Source organism: Salvia splendens, chromosome 10 (assembly GCF_004379255.2).
Source record: "Salvia splendens isolate huo1 chromosome 10, SspV2, whole genome shotgun sequence".
In the NCBI taxonomy this organism is placed as follows: domain Eukaryota; kingdom Viridiplantae; phylum Streptophyta; class Magnoliopsida; order Lamiales; family Lamiaceae; genus Salvia; species Salvia splendens.
In genome coordinates this window covers 17,659,672-17,661,999 of record NC_056041.1, presented here as the reverse complement: position 1 = coordinate 17,661,999, position 2,328 = coordinate 17,659,672, and the positions used below count along the sequence as shown (strand labels likewise).

The 2,328-nt window shown below is 32.8% G+C and overlaps 1 long non-coding RNA gene across 1 annotated transcript; it reads right to left on the bottom strand.

Moving 5' to 3' along the window:
- Positions 1-464: 464 nt before the first annotated feature.
- LOC121750222 lies at positions 465-2,109 on the bottom strand. The gene is made up of 2 exons (XR_006039834.1): positions 1,728-2,109; positions 465-1,350 (listed from the first exon to the last, which is right to left on the bottom strand). It is a non-coding gene; the product is annotated as an uncharacterized LOC121750222 (long non-coding RNA).
- Between the last annotated feature and the right edge of the window lie 219 nt (positions 2,110-2,328).

Genomic DNA, 2,328 nt, shown 5'->3' with positions numbered 1-2,328 from the left:
GAGCAAACATTATAGGAGCCTACACAATTTTCCCTTTGTGTATTTATAATTACGAATACAACATTTCACAGAACAATAATTCACTATTTTATGCAAACAACTTAATAGAAGCAAAGCTTTTAAATTAGATTATTAATCAGAGGTATGAAAGCCAAATCTATGTGCGCTATCAAGAATTAAATCCAAATCCAGTTTAAATTTTGTGTTACATTTCAATCAAAACGAAATGTAAAAGTAAATGCAGTTGACCTTGTTTTCTTGTCACTTTAGTTTGGTTTGTGGTAAATAGTCAATCCAGACCCTTTTGGGAAAGCAGAGAAACATAAAAACATAAAATAAAATTAAAAGTTAAATCTATTGGCCAATTCGTGCTCGTGTAATTTAAGCCAATAGATATAATGCTTGAAATCTCGTTTGGATAAATTTGGCAAAAATAAGTGTTCCACTCCACATAATATACTTGCTATTATCTCCAAAAATACTAATATATAACTTTTTTGAAAATCCAATACATTGATTCAACAACTTAAAACAGTATGTAGAAGAGATAAATATCACCAAAATATGAGCTTTTATCATAATTTTGTGCCCATATTTATACATACAAATATGCGAGGGGTGCTAAAATTGAGTTACTGCCTACATTATAAAAACAAAGTTTTTAAATTGTGTAAAATTGGCCGGGGGTGCTGAAGCTCCACCTAGCACCCCCTTGTGTTCTTACCACGCCGCCGAAACTTGGTCCACGATCAAACCAGAAGAAGAAAAATAATTGCTGCTAGCTTGAAATTAGCAGGTTATTGAAACAAGAAGAAGCATTTTACACTCCATATTTCTAGCCCAATAAATATTTTTAAATAAAGTAATAACTGAATATCAAGTGGTCCAACAAATTATTAATCCCTTCAAAAATAAGAGGGAAAATTCGAACAAAAAGAGGCGATAGTGTTCTGCAACACAACTATTATTAGTACTATTTTCTGACCTTTGCAAAATAAAAGCCATACCTATTTGTCTGATCTTCTCAAACTAAGTCACTCATTTTCAACTAAGCAACTGTCTCATTTGCATGAAAAAATACACCTCCTTCAATTTTTGGTACCCAATAGATATTAATCTTGATTTTCTAAACTCATCTCAAAATATTATTAAAGAGCTATCTAAATACTTATGAATCAATTAAATAGTTGAATATTGATTGAGAAGTAATCATAACTTTATTCATTGAATTTTGTGAAATTTTGTGAAGCAAGTATATATACATAGAAGAGGTAGATTGAGAGTATAAAAGAGTCATAATTGTGCAGTTGCAGTGACAGTTGAGAATGCAAGGGAGCATTAACGTCTCCTCTGCATATAGAAAACAAATTTACATGAGTTTCAGTGTGTAATGTTAAGTGAGTTTTTCACTGTAAGATAAAATGATGGATGACAAAATGAGGCCTTTTAATTATTTCCACAGAAATGTATGAAATGGGAGAGGGGGCCAAAAAACAAAAGAGCAAACAAGATCAAGTATATATCAATTATTGATGACAAAGAGGAAACAAAGAGCTGCAGGGAATCTTCTCTGCCACAATTAAACTCCAGTTTTCACCCATCATCACTAATTTATGTAACACATACTATAAAAAAAACTTACAAATCTAGATGTTTCAAATTGAATAGGTATATCATATATAGAATTGTAGTATACAATTCATTCACTATATCAAAAGTGTATATACCTCTGAAAAGAATGTGGAATTGAGGCGGCGGCGGCAGCGGTGGAGAGAGAATTTAGCCCAAAATCACCATGTTTTCCCACAACTTTCTTGAACTTAAAACCCCAATTCTTGAGAGAAATGAAGCAATTTGTAGTTCAAGAAAGCTGTGGAAAAGCATGAAGTGGGCTTTGTAATGCTTCTTCAAGACTTCAACTAGCTAGAAATTAATAGAAATGGAGGAAGAGAGTGAGAGTGAGAGTGAGAGAGAGGGAAGAAAATGAAAATGGCATGCCCATACATAGTGAGAAGGAAGGACCACTACAACACAAGGTGTGTGTGTGTGAGAAAGCAGCTTTATAGAGGAAGCAAAGTAGGGTTCACTCACAAACAAGCCCAATTTTCCCCACATGTAGTCTGCTGTTATTGTGAGTGCTTGTGGGGTATATATATGCATCAACACTACACTACTTACCTCATCATCATAACTACTTGTAACAACTATACATCAATTTTCCACATTTACATCCACATAATGCAAATTAATCAGTCACTAATGTCATAAGATATGGATGGTACAATTTTGATTAATTAATAGAATATACACTGTGTCCAATCATATCTT